Raw genomic sequence first — 17,244 nt, forward strand, 5'->3', positions numbered from 1 at the left:
TTCTCAGACCTTTTTCACTTTTGGCTTAGCACATTGGTAAATGGAAAGACATTTTTCCCTCCTTTTTGTCCATTTTTCGTTAGAGAAACCTTACTTATTTTCCCATATTCAGGGGTCCTTTTCAGTGTGGCCACTGTTTGCCCTTCCATCCGGGGATCATCCGAGTTCACACTACAATTCTCCACTTTAATATGCGTAGAAACATTACTTGGAAATTTGTCATTTTCTAATTCTGGGCATTTGTGGATATTTGGCATGGTATCAATCTTTTTAACTTCCTCAAAAATCTGTGGCTCAAAGAACTCTTCAGGTGCTTGATCTGTACCCTCCTTTTGAGTACTTATTCTTCCTGCCTGTATGTTGTTAGTGTTTTGGTTGTCTAGGGAGAGCGTTCTAACATCCCCACTTACTGCCGGTTCAATTGTATTACCCATCCATGAGTTGTCTTTCTTAAATCTGTCCCTTTGTTCTTTTGGAATTTCATGTTTTCCTTTTTTTCATTTGTGCAAATCTCCATTTCATTTAACTCCAGGTTAAACTGAACTTCTTTTTTTAGATGTATTTGCAATTCCCGTCACATGTTCATTTGCCGTTATTTTCCTTTTAAAATCATTAAGCATCTCAGAGTCATTATACAAAATCAAATCAGGGCAATCTGTCTTTTTAGCATTGCAGGTATCATTAATATTTAGTCACTTATTATCGGAAACCACCCGGTCATTGCTATGGCCTTCTGCCCCCTCCTTTCATGACTGTTTTTTTTGTGCAGTACAGAGATTTCCTATTTGCTCAGCCACATTTTCACTTGGGCCTCGAGACACTGGAATCTTTCCATATCCCTAGAATCTTCTCCCTGTGGCCTAGGTCAATATTGGTTGTTTTCTCCCTGATTGAATCTATTCTGATATCTCTCAGGAGAATGGTTTCTATTGGGGTTTTTTCTGGATTCTTGATTCACGTGGGACGGGGAGCGTGGTGCACCTATCCTTTGGTTAAAGTCCTTCAGTGGCGGTGATTGATTGCACTGATGTGGGCCATAATTCATGTTCTGCCTCATGTCCTGTCTCTCATTTTGTGAGTATTGTCCCCTATGCTGATTTCCATTTTCAGTAAATCGATCCACATATCAGGATCTATCCTGATTAGCATAAATCGTGCTGTTGGGGTCAAATCTGCTCTGTGTCTCCAATGTCTGGTAGGGACCATTAATTCTTTGGTCCTGGCCTTGTCTCTGATTATTGTTCATACCTGACATATCAGGCTGATATCCTGCCCGGGATCTGTCTCCTAAGTACCTAGGGCTAATGTAGCACTCCCAATTATTAGGATCATGTGATTGAAACATTGGTGCAAGGAGTGAAAACCTCTGTTGATTACCCCTTTGTTCAGGTTTCACATTATTCTTGCCTAGACTTTGAGCAGACACAAGTGACATTTTAGCTGACCTGATCTCCATCACTGTTGCTGAGGGTTCTTTAGATTTTGGTCTAGTGTCTTTCATTTTATCACTCTCTCTACCCTGACAATATAGCACTTCATATAGTTTTGTACTTTGGTGTACAATCCATTCAAGGGACTTGTCCCGGTCAAATTTGTGGATTAATTGTTATATGATGTCTAACTGCAACCCATAGAAGTAGGCAGTTTTAAACTAATTGGAATTGGGGTCAAAAGATACATCAACATGAGAAAAAGCTCTTTTTAAGTCTTGTAAAAACTGGTGAGGGGCCGTATTTGGCGCAGATATAATTGTGTAAGCAACTTTCTTCGCCTCCTGTAATGACTGGAATGGAGAAAAATGACATCTAATCTCTATCTCAAACTCTGCCATGTCACATTCTGCTGTTCATTTAATCCTCTAATGATACTGGCTGTGGGAGTGTCTAGAGTTAAATGAAAGTATTGTCTGTATTATTCTTTAGGTATCTGGAGGGCTTTAAATATATCGTGCACCACTTCTAAGTGGTCCTCCATATAGCACTCCCCTCCTTTTTTGAATGGTTTGATCAGAGCCTTTATTGATTTCATTATTTCGATAGGACTACTTGTTGCTATGCATTGGGCCGCACTACTTTGTGATTCAATCCTTGTTTCAGGCGTATGGGATTGGTGGCGGCCCCCAATGGGTGTGTCAAATCCCCCAAGGGCGCTGCAACCAAGTTCAGCCATCGGCCCAGACACTGGGGCACTAGCTCTATGTGTAGAAATATAATTCACCCCAACTCCATTGAATGTGGTGCCCTGTTGTTTGCCCTGGGACCTGGAAATGCATATTTGCTGTTCCAAATCCTTGCACCTTTTAATGAGTCAATCTGCCTTCTTACGCAAATAATTGTTTTCATCACCCATCTTATTAATCACACTTTGCATATCGCTCATTTGCATTTGGCATGCATTGAATTCTTTGTCTCTTTTGTCTCTTTCTTGAAACATTTTAACTATCTCTTGTTCAGCATTTTGAAGATCACTTTCTTTCTCGAAATGTTCTTTTTGTAAAATCTGTATTTCCAAAATAACTTCATCTTTATCTTGTCTGATATGATCTACCAACCCTTGCAAGTGTTTCAATTCTTGCTCACTATCCTCAAACTGTTTCTTTCTTTGGGACAATTGAATGTCGAGATCTTTACATTTTGACTGCATGTCCTTTTGGCATACCTCTAGTTCTGCTCTTAATTTTTCCTCTTGTTCATTAGCTCCATCCAGTTCAATTTTTAATCTGCTAATCAGCTTGGCATCGGGTTCCCTTTAATGCACGTATGGTAGTGTGAGACACACCTGCCATGGCCAGTAGGTGCTCTATAGCCACTTTCCCAGCCAATGCATCATTATTTGTAAGATATTGTGTCTTATTGGGGTACATTTTGGGTTCGGTGGTATTTAGTGATGAGCATGGTTTTCCTCCTTATATTATAACCCCATCATAAAACAAAACCTTTCTTTCTATTAGAAAACCTCCCAGTGCTCTATAGAGAGCCTTGGACCTATGCAATGTTATAACCCAATAATTTTATTCAGAGCACCATCTGCAGTTTGTGGCTGGTATCACTGGCTTATCTATATCCAGTAATCTATGTGCCCTTAGGTATTACTGGCTCATGGACGTACAGTAATCTATATATTATATTCAGTGAAAAAAACTTTGTTAAAGGGATGTTATGGTTAAGTTGCGCTACTAAAAACCTATGAAATTCAGTGGAAAAAACTTTGTTAAAGGGACGTTATGGTTCCAAGTAAAACCGAAAAACCCTTGAAATTCGCCAGTTATGGTAAGCTAAGCAACCATAACTCGCGCCACCACCGTGCACTGCTAAAACTAACACCCAGGACATCAAAGATGACATCACAAATGTAAAAAAATTCCAGTCCTGTCCTAAACTGTTCCCTCCACAATGAATTACAATTATGTCTGGATGTTGCTCTGTCTCCAAAGTAGCACAGAGAGGTAGCAAGTCCAACCACTTCATTCCACGTACTCCATACCAGTGTACTTCCACATGTGGGAATCCAAGATCTACAGCTACTCCACAGCTTTCTGCATGCACCTTCAACCAATGTATCCACGAATCTCCTAAAATCCAAACAATCTGTTTTCTGAAACACACAGCCATAGCTATCTTTTGTTCTCTCAGCAAAAAGAGTATCTGAGAAAATCTCTCCTGGCACAACACATCCACCAAACTTTCCTGACCAATCCCTTTCAGTGCTTATTCTCATTTGCATGACTTCTGAACCCAAAAATCCCCGGATGTAACTCCCGATGTCCGCGAACTACCGCCATGTCCGCGGACATATCGTAACATGAACAGCCCTTCTACCATTTCCACTACACTCTCTCTGCCATTCCCTCATTGGATGTACCTCAAAAATCACATGACCATGCACCAATCACATTCAAGACCTCTACATCTAACTGCATCATCATAGATCAGCACTGCAAATGTACACTGAATCTCTCTGAGTACAAGTGTCATATCATTGGCAAGCAGCATCTACCAGAAATACTGTACAAGTCTTCAAGATTTCTACTTGCAGCTCCATGCATATCCATATGCATGAACACAAACTTCAGGTATGCATATTTTCTGTATAGTAGATGAACACATTTTCAAACAGACTTTTACCTTGTAAAATTTGTAAAATGAATTTACTGTACTTTTTTCAATTTCCTAAAATCAACTATCACTTATAAACCTTTATACTATTTACTTTCTTTATACACACACACTCAAATCATGTTAAACTAACATTTTTTAAATGAAATATATAGACTACATATATTCAAACAAAATTGCATGCAAACACAATCTATGTTTAAACCTTTATAAAAATACTTATACAATTTCATATTTTTTGTTTTTATTTATTTATTTACTTAATTACTTTAAATTAGACATGACATTGAGGCGCTATTACCTAGAACAGTTTACTTACAGAAATAGTGGTATTCACTAATATATTATAAATTTCACAAGACATAGTAAAGATATTTTTTTTTTCTAAAGTTAGTCATTCAATACGATTTGTTCATTAAGAACATATCATATGTACTGAACTGATGCAATGTATCTTATGTAAATAAATTAGTTTAATGGTTTTAAAGAAGACACTGAGGATTTCAATTAAAAAAATCAATATCTAAATTAAAAACAGTGCTATATACAAACAAAGTTACTAATTTGAAGCTTTTACAATTGCAGTGAAGACCAGTTTCCTGAAAAGAAGCAGCCGAATTTGAAGAAGAAAGAAAAACTAAGAAGTTACCTGTTAATTTAAAAAAAAAGTAAGTAAAATATCACCATAATATTTGTATTATTAATCAAATATACTATAACGTTAAAACGAGCTATTTCAGTTTCTAAAAATAGAGATTTTGTACCATTTTGTCCACAAATGTCCATGTCTTAAACAGCGATTTACAGCCAGAATGGCCCATAAATTTCTATTTTTGGACACACAAATTACCCAACTGAACCACTACAATTTTCATATTATAGAACAAACAACTTTTAATTGTATACATTAGATTTACTATTTGTACTTTTCCACACCACTACCTTACTTTTTTTTTGTCATCTGAACCCCAGTTTAATAACACATAAATTCAAGAATACCTATCCCTACTAGTTTTAGTTCCCAATGCACAATCACACACCATTACATACATACATCTTTATCATCTTACTCAAACACTCATGCACACAGCACACATACATTCCAGAACACCCCAACCCATATCTTCTTTATTTTTTTCAACAGACCCTAAAGAATGCCTACCAAAAGTCAAGTCTGTAGAAAGCAACGCAAAAGTAGAGCAAATGAAAATAAAGGTGTCCAACATAAGCATCCATCTCTAGCAGAATTTGTAAAAAAAAGTTGAAACAAAACAGCTAATACAATCATTTAGTGAAACTCAAGAAGTTTCAAGTACAACAACTTTGCTTCCTCTATCAAAATGTAAAACAAACCAAAAAACAATTAACAGAAAATCAGCTATCAGTACAGATAAAACTACTTCTTCAAATTTTAATATAGTGCAAAGTAAGCATACCAAGAAAAGTATTTTAGCCAAAATATACCGTCACAAAGTCCTTCAAAATCTTATAAAAACAGGAGAGAAATCAGGTTCAAAGCTTAAAACCTATCGTAGGAAATTAATCTTAGAAGCATTGATGGACAGTGGAATTCTTCTCAAAAGAAATGTATTTATTTTACTGTTAAACAAAATGAAACCACTAACAAAACTAATAACTAAATTACAAAAAAGACTTCTCAATAAGCGAAATATCAACAGAAAGAACTTCTTAAGTATCAGCGGAGGTGAATGGAATCACACTACAAGCACAGAACCATATTTTAATGAAGAAGCGTACAAACAAAAGCAAACAAATACAATTGCCATACATAGCAGTGGTCGAGGTTATGAAAAAGTGAATAATACCATAATGGAACAAGAAGTACTTCTTACAAAAATATGCCCTGAAAACTTAGAATTACCCCTACATTCAACTGAATCAGAACGTCTAGTGTACAAATGGCCATGCACGTCAATGTGTAACATTCCCAAACAATGTTTCAAATCTTTACGCCAATTCCTCAATAAATATGTAAAAAGCAAAGACAAAATCAAAATTAAATTACTGCAAAATATGGATACCTGTCCAGTGCGCAAGTACACAGGACTACAAGGACATTCATTGGCCTGCATTTCAGGACCTACTTGTAAAACCACTTTCCATGATATCAAAAGGATATCAACACATCATTCAACTATAAGACATCTAGTCTATGAACTGTACTATGCTAAAAGTCTTGCTTTAACACTAGCAAAGTTAAATAACATCCTTCTACATGGTACAGCAAAAGACCTACTTGAAGAAATTCACTATATCCAGAAAAAATATTTTGGAAGTGAAAGCCATTTACAGAATGAAATAGCTTTAAACCAATTAAGCAACAATACTACACATGGCAACCTTTTGCTAAACACATACAAAAAGAAATACTAAAATTTAAAAGTACATCAGCTGAAGTACCAAACCATGTATGTGTATGTTGCGTAGAATTTTTTCTAAACGTAACACAAAAACTGTGGACCTATCATACAAAATAGAAGACAATGAAGATTCTAAATGGTTTGAATTAGCTCTCTACCTTGTAACAGAAAACAAATATGAAATAACTGAGCCCTTAATACTTTGCAGTTATTGCACTACAAAACTTGACAACAACCGAACTCCTTCACGTTCTATCACAAATAATTTGGAATTATACCCAGTACCAAAACCTCTACAACAACTTAATTTATATGAGAGCATCATAATTCAAACAGTACACCTATTTCAAGCAATAATATGCCTTCAACCAAAAACAGAAAAATTACCTCCCTCTGAATTGGTAAAAGGCATTCATGGAAAAGTAGTTTATTTACCATTAAATCTAAAAGAAAATGTGCATATTCTAGCAGTGCAACGTCCAATGCAGCAATCTTTAATTATATTAGTAAATGGAGTACCTACAAAAGACAAAAAAATATGGCAACAGCTGGTAGATTTATATAAAGTTAGACAAGCCTTCCAATCTATGAATATTACAAAGAAATTAATATTGAAGAAAACTTGAAAGATACAACTGAAATAATTCAAGAAACACAAGAAGCTGGTCAATTTGAGCTACTAGATCCTGCTACAATATCAAATACTTTAGACCATTATACAATTCATCCTTTGCACTGTAATGACATCGTACAAGATGTACTGGAAACTTACCAAATGCGTCAAACAAAAGGATCGCCAATCAGTATATGGGAAAAAAGTATAGAAGCATGTGCTTTTCCTCTACTCTTTCCTACTGGCAAAGGAGGAAGGTATGATGATAGACCTATTCAAATATCAGCTTCAGAATACCGCTCATTACGGATGTATTCTGAAGATCCCAGATTTAGACAAAATGTGGAATACATATTCCACCTACTCTTTGAAAGTGAACTAGCAACTTTATGTTACGGAGTTGCAGACATATTGAAATCAGGATCACACTTTCAAAATATGACAGCTACACAATTATTAGAGAAAGTGCAACAAAAGGATGAGGTTTTACAATCAAATATTACAAATCTATTAGCAAATATGCGTGGTACTAAAGAGTACTGGTTTTGACGTCATGGAGATGTACGTTGTATGATCAGAAACCTTGGCCACCCACTTGGTTTGTTACATTAAGTTGTGCAGAATATGCATGGGAAGATTTACATGTTTTCCTACGCATATCAAATAAAAACAATACAAACATAGATATTCTAACACCTGGAGAACTCCTGTTAATGTTTCAAGATATTTTCACCATCGCTTCATTGCTATGCTACATTTTATTTGTAATAAAACTGTTCCTCCCCTTGGAGAAGTGCAACACTTCTTTTGGAGAAAAGAATACCAAGCCAGAGGAGCACCACATGTCCACATGCTTTTATGGATTAAAGATGCTCCTAAATTTGGTCAAGACAGTGATGCCACTGTTTTACAGTTTATTGAAAAATATGTCACTTGTGAAATTCCATCAGAAGCAACAAATAGTGATCTTCATGCACAAATTTTACAATTTCAAAGACACAAATGTGGAAAATATTGTCATCACAAATACAAAAACAAAGGCAAATACTACACCAAATGCCGATTTGGTTTCCCTAGACCAGTTACAAATACAGGTCAAGTAAACAACCTCATGTCTTCAGTTAGACATAGTGTTAAAGGTAAGTCACCTAAAAATACATATTACATAAAAAGAAAAGAAGAAGAAAAATATATCAATGATTATAATGCAATCATTGCCCACTTATGGAATGCAAACATAGATGTGCAGTACATTGCAGACAATTCTACTGCAGTTGCACGATATGTCACAGCATACTTAACTAAAGCAGAAAAGACAGAGCTCCAAGACCTCTGGAATGACCTGTCATCAGATAAAACAGAATCTCAGAAATTGTACAGCTTGGGCATAAAAATGCTCACCCATAGAGAATGTGGATCTTATGAAGAAGCTGATCATTTAACTGGTACTTCATTGTATGGTAAATCTGAAAATATAGTATGGCTAAGTCTTGGTCCAGCTAAATCTAGAAAAAGAGTTCTAAAATCATATGAAGATATAGTAACAATAGCCAAACATGATCCCAATAGCCAAGACATTTTAAAAAACAATTTATTGGACACATACTACCCAAACAGAAGTAATACTTTGGAAAACATGTGTCTATACCAAATAGCCCAAAACTACACATAAAAAAATAATATGAAACCTTATGAAAAAAAAGGTAAATATAGAGTGACAGACTGTGAAGGCAGCTTAGTTAAACTCACTAAACCAAATTTAATTAATCATATCAAATTGTCATTGAAGACTCCTCACCATAAAGAAGTATATTACATGTCCCTGCTACAACTCTTCAAACCATGAAGAAAAGAAGAACAATTACTAGATAACTATGACTCATATGAGGATGCTTTCAAAGCATATGAAAGCACTATAACTGATGTAAACTTTACACAGTACAAAACAATGTTGCACAATGAACAGCAACATGAAGAAGAACTCCAAGCCCAACTAGATAAGGATACTCCTGACAGTAGTCAACCTTCTGTAACAGGAAGCCAAGAACCACAGGGAGAACCACTAATAACAAATGAGGCAGAATTAGCTATGATAGAAGTAGAAAACACCATGTGTCAGTATGAAGATAAGGAAGACTTAACTATACTACAATCAAAACTAAACAATGAGCAAAGTAGCATTTTTCAAGAAGTAACAAAACAAATTGCACATGGTGTAAAACATGAAAATAAAGAATGTTCCTGCCATAATTATAAACCTATACTACTGTACATCAGTGTTGAAGCTGGTTCTGGCAAAACATTCCTAATCAAAATCATTAGTAAGTTCCTTCAACAATTGACAAACAACAAACTGTCAGCTGTTGGCACTGCCCCCACAGGTTTAGCTGCCTACAACATAGGTGGTGTTACATTACACTGATTACTACTATTACCAGTAGAACACCAGAACAAATTAGACTATTACAAACTTTCTGCAGAAGCTGCAATGGAATTACGCAGAGTATTGAAATAAATGAAAATGCTACTAATAGATGAAGTGAGCATGGTCTCCAACCTGATGTTAGCTTTGATTCACCTCAGATTACAAGAAGTACTCAAAACAGACTATGAAGAGCTCTTTGCAGGAAAACACATTATTGTTTTTGGAGATCTGCTTCAATTAACACCCGTAAAAGGTGAACCTATTTTTAAAACATTAGGGCACAAACTCTGCCGTAAAACTGTTGGCAGCATTGGAAATGTCAACCTTTGGCACCATTTCCAATACAGAGAATTAACAGAAAACATGCGCCAATCTGCAGATCTAACTTATGCCAACATTTTAAAAAGTTTGAGAGTTGGTATACTTTCTAAAGAAGCAGAAGTAACATTGAAAACCCGGCACATTAATGCACTTTATGTCGATAATGCATGTGCTACAGATGTTATGGAACAATTAGCCCACAAAAATGTCAATTGTATGGCCTTAATGCCAACTCTTGCAAGCTGTCTCAAATTCAATGAAATAATGTTAAGTAAAGAAATGCAACCAATAATGGAAATTAGCGCCACAGAAAAACTAGATGTACATGGTATGACACTACCCATGTGTGACCAAGCCACAACAAGACTAAGTAATTTAGAAAAATCAATCTCAAACACAGCAGGCTTAGAAAAGATGCTAAAATTATCGCAGAGTAATGCTTAAACTTAACCTTGACGTGGACCAAGGACTAGTTAATGGAGCACTGGGTACCGTCGTTGGCTTTCAAACATACCCACGTGACAACAAAATTCAGTTTGTCAATATACTCTTTGACAAACTTTCAGAAGTAAAACAGATAGGACGCTCAACAGCTAGATTCCTTCTCTTCAAAGATATGTATGTACGCAGAGAACAATTTTCTCTAACTCTTGCATACGCAGTCACGATTCATAAATCATAAGGTCTTACCCTACACAAAGCAATGATATATATTGGTAACACAGTCTTTAAAGAAGGCATGAGCTACGTAGCACTATCACACTTACGTACACTTGACGGTCTATTTCTAATCAACTTTGATGCAAGTAAAGTAAACGCTGATATTCCTTGCGTTTTAGAATATAATAGACTTCGCTCACTATACACTCCCCATCTAAACACATATTCTGTTCCACAAAAACTAAAACGTTGTAAAAGAAAACTAAATCAAACAGAAATGCAACAGGACGTCACTGCAAATCCTCCAAAGAGAGTAAAAGAAACTAATACTTCATCAAGTACCACAAACAAAAAAGAATCAATTAGAGAAAGGTACTTCTTTAAAGAAGGAAGACAAACTCCAAAAAAAGCATTTAGATACAGAACTACCTGGACGATTTAAATTCTCAAATATAGTTGGTGTAAGTTGCTATGCAAATGTAGCAATGAATATTCTATTTCAATTACCACCAATTGTTGACAACATTTACTTACACTTTAGAGACCCATTGTGTATGCAAATGTTAGTACTTCATAGAAACGCAAAAAACAATCCTGACAACACATATAGGGGCCAATTCATAGAATTCGGCGCACAAGCGGCGCACGCGGCTGGCGCACAGTGTGCGCGTGCGGTAGGCTGCGCCAGCCGCGTGCGCCGAAACACATACAGGCGCACAGCGTATTCATGGATTCCAACATCCACAACCAGCCGTGGCGCAGAGTGGCGCAGCGACCCTGCAGCAGCGTCAGTTACGCCCCCAAGAACGCCCCTTGCGCAGGGAAAAGCCATCAAAATCCCCAATCCAGCGCAAAGGGCAGCAGCAAACGCAGTGCGGGGAGCGTGTATTTCAGGGGTGTGCGGGTGTCCCCACACGCGATAGGCCTGGGTACGTGTATTACAGGGGTGCGGGAGAAATTCTACACGCGATTAGCCTGGGTACGTGTATTACAGGGGTGCGCGAGAAATTCTACACGCGATTGGCCTGGGTACGTGGATTTCAGGGGTGCGCGAGAAATTCTACACGCGATTAGCCTGGGTACGTGTATTACAGGGGTGCGCGAGAAATTCTACACGCGATTGTGCTGGGTACGTGGATTTCAGGGGTGCGCGAGAAATTCTACACGCGATTGGCCTGGGTACGTGGATTTCAGGGGTGCGCGAGAAATTCTACACGCGATTAGCCTGGGTACGTGTATTACAGGGGTGCGCGAGAAATTCTACACGCGATTGTGCTGGGTACGTGGATTTCAGGGGTGCGCGAGAAATTCTACACGCGATTGGCCTGGGTACGTGGATTTCAGGGGTGCGCGAGAAATTCTACACGCGATTAGCCTGGGTACGTGTATTACAGGGGTGCGCGAGAAATTCTACACGCGATTGTGCTGGGTACGTAGATTTCAGGGGTGCGTGAGAAATTCTACACGCGATTGGCCTGGGTACGTGGATTACAGGGGTGCGCGAGAAATTCTACACGCGATTGGCCTGGGTACGTGGATTTCAGGGGTGCGCGAGAAATTCTACACGCGATTGTGCTGGGTACGTGGATTTCAGGGGTGCGCGAGAAATTCTACACGCGATTGGCCTGGGTACGTGGATTTCAGGGGTGCGCGAGAAATTCTACACGCGATTAGCCTGGGTACGTGTATTACAGGGGTGCGCGAGAAATTCTACACGCGATTGTGCTGGGTACGTAGATTTCAGGGGTGCGCGAGAAATTCTACACGCGATTGGCCTGGGTACGTGGATTACAGGGGTGCGCGAGAAATTCTACACGCGATTGGCCTGGGTACGTGGATTTCAGGGGTGCGCGAGAAATTCTACACGCGATTGTGCTGGGTACGTGGATTTCAGGGGTGCGTGAGAAAATCTACACGCGATTGGCCTGGGTACGTGGATTTCAGGGGTTCGCGAGAAATTCTACACGCGATTGGCCTGGGTACGTGGATTTCAGGGTTGCGCGAGAAATTCTATACGCGATTGGCCTGGCTACGTGGATTTCAGGGGTGCGCGAGAAATTCTACACGCGATTGGCCTGGGTACGTGGATTTCAGGGGTGCGCGAGAAATTCTACACGCGATTGGCCTGGGTACGTGGATTTCAGGGGTGCGCGAGAAAATCTACACGCGATTGGGCTGGGTACGTGGATTACAGGGGTGCGCGAGAAATTCTACACGCGATTGGCCTGGGTACGTGGATTTCAGGGGTGCGCGAGAAAATCTACACGCGATTGGCCTGGGTACGTGGATTTCAGGGGTGCGCGAGAAATTCTACACGCGATTGGCCTGGGTACGTGGATTTCAGGGGTGCGCGAGAAAATCTACACGCGATTGGGCCTGTGCGAGTGGGGCAGTGTATTACGTAGGTGTGCGGGAAGTTGAAGAGGTGAATTGCCAGTGTGGGTCCTCCCAGGTCTCCCCTCTACCCCCTCCACGACCTCTGCAGGCAGCCCACACCACAGGGGACTACCCTGCACCCCTGGTCATGTCCCGCAGGCAGCCCATCCACCATGGGCATGCCCCCCAGCCAAGCCACATGTCCCCTTGCACCCCCACCCCCCAGCAGGCCCCCACTCATGTCCCCCTGCACCCCCACCCCCCAGCAGTGCAGGGGCAGCCTCCACCAGGCCCCCACCCATGTCTCCCACCACCCCCAGTCACCAGCCACCAGGGGCAGCCTCCACCAGGCCCCCACCCATGTCCGACTCATGTCTCCCAGCACCCCCACCCCCCAGCCACCAGGGGCAGCCTCCACCAGGCACCCACCCATGTCTCCCAGCACCACCACCCCCCAGCCACCAGGGGCAGCCTCCACCAGGCCCCCACCCATGTCTCCAAGCACCCCCACCCCCCCAGCCACCAGGGGCAGCCTCCACCAGGCCCCCACCCATGTCTCCAAGCACCCCCACCCCCCCAGCCACCAGGGGCACCCTCCACCAGGCCCCCACACATATGTCCCCCTGCACCCCCACCCCCTAGCATCCAGGGGCACCCTCCGCCTGGCACCCACACATGTCTCCCACCACCCCCACCCCCCAGCCACCAGGGGCAGCCTCCACCAGGCCCCCACCCATGTCCAGGAACAGAGACTTCCATGCTGTCATGTGTGCAATCTGCACAGGGCTCCCCATGTCACATTCAAACACATGCAACAACCATGCGGTTCACACATTACAGGTCGCACATGCATTACCATGATGTCCCTGCACACATACATGCGTACATGGCCTATGTCACACATACAGGCAGGTATCAGACAACCAGCACACTGCAACATGCCCTGTCTCACACAGCAATGCTTGGCCACTTACCGCTCAACTCCAGACGGGTCTCCCTCTCAAGGACCTGGGCGTGGAGCGCTGGGTGTATGCGTTCCAGGACCCTCAACTGGATGGAACTCATGCGGCCCCGGCCCCCCTCCACAAGGCGCCGGGCCTTCATGAGGGTCCTTGACCTCAAGTCCTCCCAGCGCTACTTGACCTTCTGGATGTTGCGGGTTGCCACCCCCTCCGCCTCCTCTCCCGTCCTTCCCTCTTGGCGCGGGACGATCCGAAGAGGGCATCATACTGCCCCAGGACTTGCTCCACCAGGACACCAACTTCGGTGGCAGTGAAGCTGGTGCCCCTCTGCCCCTCTGCCCCTCTGGCCGGGGGTTGCAACTGGTGTCAGATGTGGATGTGCTCCACATGGCAACCCCAGGGGCAGGAGTGGCTGACCAACTGGGTCCTGGGGCTGGGCTGTGGAGCGATGTCATTTGAGTCGGGACTCTTCTGTACCAGCAGGGGTGGACACAGCAACTGGACCCCTGCAGATGGCTGATGTGCAGGCACCAAATGGCAGGGCACGGTGGCAGCAGGCAGGCAGGCAGGCAGGCAGCAGCAGATGGCATGTGGGAGGCTGCTTGGGGCACTGGGGGCCAGTGAAGTGTCCTTCTGGGCAGGAGCGCGGTCTTCCGTGCGTTTTCGCGTGGCCAGCTTCATACGGAGTGATTAGGCACGTGAAAAATCTGCACGCTGCGTGTAATGCGCGTAAGCGCGCGTGAAAAACTGCACGTCCGCGTGTAATAGGAGGAAAGGGCCCATGCATAAGCGTGCGCGCGTGAAAAACTGCACGTCCGCGTGTAATGCGCGTAATCAAACGTGAAAAAGTGCACGTCCGCATGTGACTTGACGCGCGCGTGCGTTTTCCCTCAGCACGGGTTAAAGGTGAGCGGGCCCAGCAGTTCGCTGTACGTGCCTTTCGTGGAGACCGACGTGTGTTGCTGCTTCCAGTTGTTTCGCGCGCCATCTACTTCACAGCTCTCAAGGACGTATCTCTTCTTTTGGCGGGGGTATTGGCTACGCGTGTTTTTCTGCATCGCGCTAGTCAGACGGTGAGTCGCAAACGCTCCTTTTCCCACTGCGGGTGCCCCTGTGTATCGCACCCATTTTCGATGTCATCGTAGCCTGCGTGTCCCACGCGTACGCGTTATACGTGTTACTGGGTGCCACCGCGTACTGCGGGAGGTTTAATCCACGCACGTAGGCTGCAGGGTTGCGTGCACGGTTTTACTGCAGTTTTGGGGTGCCTGAGCGTTGCGTGACCCGTCCACACATCACCGGGGTCACATACAGCCTTGCAGGTGCAGGGGGGCTGTTAACATCTTGCTTCCCACCCCCTTCACCCCAATTGCCCAGGTCAATTGTGCTGTACACCTCCCATTGGCACCACTCCATCTGTGCCAGCACTATAACATCTGTGCCATGGTAGGGAGGCTACCAAAGGTGAGGGGCGCCTCAGCTGGGCGTCCTCCTCGTGGCGGGCGTGGTCGGGGACGTGGCCGTGGTGACCAGGGAGTAGGGGGACTCCAGGGTGTCCAGGGCAGCCACAGAGGGGGAAGAGGCAGGGGTGCGCCACTTGAGCACAATGTTGTGCCATGTGTCGGTGCAGCCATGCCACCACCCCCTGTGGTTCAGGGGGATGCAGCTCCTGCATCTGGCACTGGCACCCATATGACCCGGCAGTCCGTTCCATCGACTGCCACGGGCCCAAGGGTAGCGGTAGCTGCAGGTGCAGTTGTGGACACCGCCACCCAGGCTCAGGGTCTGCCAGCGCAGGCTGCGTTGGCACTTGAAGAGCCCTTGGTAGATCTCCAACAGGCCAGGGGGGAAACCATTGGGGCAGGCCGGGCTGCTCAGACCAAGACACGTGTCCCTGGGGCAGTCATGTCATCTGCTGCCCCGAACAGCCGGGTGTTGGCAAGTGCAGGGGCAGATGCACCCAACAGCACCCCGGTTGTGAGTCTGCCAACCAGGACCGTTGCGGTCAATGACCCTGCCACAGCTGATGTTGCTGCGCAGGGTCCATTAGTGGGCACCCAGCTGCCACTGACACAAGTCAGGCCTTTGGTCATCCCTCCACCTGCCACTCCCTCGGCTCAATCCACCCAACCCACTGGCCATACTGGTCAGGGCGGCATTAGCCAGCCAGGGTCTGCGCCACAGTCCAAGAGGAGGAAGGTTGCATCTGCAGCACAGGCTGGGACCCCACACACAGCCACGACCTCCTGCACGTCGAGGAAGAAGCCTTTCTGTAAGCAGGAACTGGACTTCCTCGTGGACTACGTGCGGGGACACAGCCGTGACATGCTAGTGGGTGCCAATAGTCAGACTACGGCTGCCCAACGTGACACCCACTGGAAGCATGTGGCGGAACATGTCAGTTCATTCGGCCATGAGGTGCGCACGGCGCAGGAGTGCAAAAAGCGCTGGAATGACATCAAGCGCAGCACTAAGGCCAAGCGTGCCTCAAATTACAACTTGACTCTGGTGACTGGCGGTGGGCCTGCACCAGAGGAGGAAGAACTCACTCCGCATGAGGCTCTCGTTGCGGAGTTCATACCACCAGAATTGGTCGAAGGTGTGGGAGAGATGCTGGACTTTGATGCCCAGTCCAGTGAGTGTTGATGCGTAGTTGTTGAGGACGTGTGTGTTTCACATGTGGGATGTGTTGTGCATGATTGCTGCTACATGTGACCTGTACATGGTTCTGATGTGTAAGTAATGCAATGCCACCGTCATGCATGTCTCCTCTGCCTGCATGCGGGACTCCATGTGGCCATGCTCCCTTGCCCCTCCTCCGCCACTCTGCACCCCAGTTCCACCTTTGCACTGGTCTGCTACATTCTTGCCAATGTGTAGTTTCATGTTCATGTGTCCTGTGTAGATGCTAACTTCCAGCTTAGAAACTGCCAGACATATGCCGTGTGGTACAGCCTTAGTACTCGATGCAGGGCATCCCACTTGTACTGTGCATGGGTCAGATGTCCCGCAGGGACATGAGTGCCCATTCATGCTCCATGTGCATTGCACACATGCCCCTATGTGTCCTTGACTGGATGATCACTGTAATATGAGTCCTTGGTTACATACATTGCCTGCCATATTATCGGCCTCCCCATGTCAACTGTGGCTCAGTCCTGCGTTGCACACATGTTTAGGCTCTGACAATCTGTGTGGCTCACAGGCCTCAGCCTGTTCAATGGCCAATGACTCTGTCCAACTCCTGTCGTGTCTTCTACACACGTGGCCGGCCTCCGGATCTTCCATCATGTGTCCTGCCCACTGTCCCAGCATCATTTGCAGTGTTGTAATTGAAATCACATTAAGCTGTTGATGCCAGTCAACACTGCTTGTCAATACACAGGTGTAT

The sequence above is a fragment of the Ambystoma mexicanum genome, chromosome 6p (assembly GCF_040938575.1).
Source record: "Ambystoma mexicanum isolate Mex_15411 chromosome 6p, UKY_AmexF1_1, whole genome shotgun sequence".
NCBI classification, from domain to species: Eukaryota; Metazoa; Chordata; class Amphibia; order Caudata; family Ambystomatidae; genus Ambystoma; species Ambystoma mexicanum.